Source organism: Gopherus evgoodei, chromosome 2, assembly GCF_007399415.2.
Source record: "Gopherus evgoodei ecotype Sinaloan lineage chromosome 2, rGopEvg1_v1.p, whole genome shotgun sequence".
Taxonomy (NCBI): Eukaryota; Metazoa; Chordata; order Testudines; family Testudinidae; genus Gopherus; species Gopherus evgoodei.
The window spans coordinates 239,940,906-239,941,287 of NC_044323.1; positions in this window are offsets into that span (position 1 = coordinate 239,940,906).

Consider the following 382-nt stretch of genomic DNA (forward strand, 5'->3'; position numbering starts at 1 on the left):
TCAAAGCCATTTTAGCTTCTGCTTCATGTCTCATACCAACACCCAAAGCACAAAATAATTACACAAGAATACAATAGCTATTGCATCTTACTGCTGAAGTCAGTTTTATCATCCTCTTCTAAGAATTATTTTGGTAGTAAAATTCTCCAGCCTGCCTCTTAAAGAAAGCAACTTATTGTCCCACTATCCACCATGTTTGTTTTATGGAATCTTGTTCTGTGACATGAGAGAAGGAGTATGTTCAGTTCTTGCTGGTTATTGCCTGCCAAAGGACAATTACATGTTCCATTAAAAATGAGTTAATATAGTTGGCTTGCCAATCCTTTCCCCTTAAAATCTTAGTGTAAAATTTGGACGTATTTAAGAGATCTACGAAAGATTC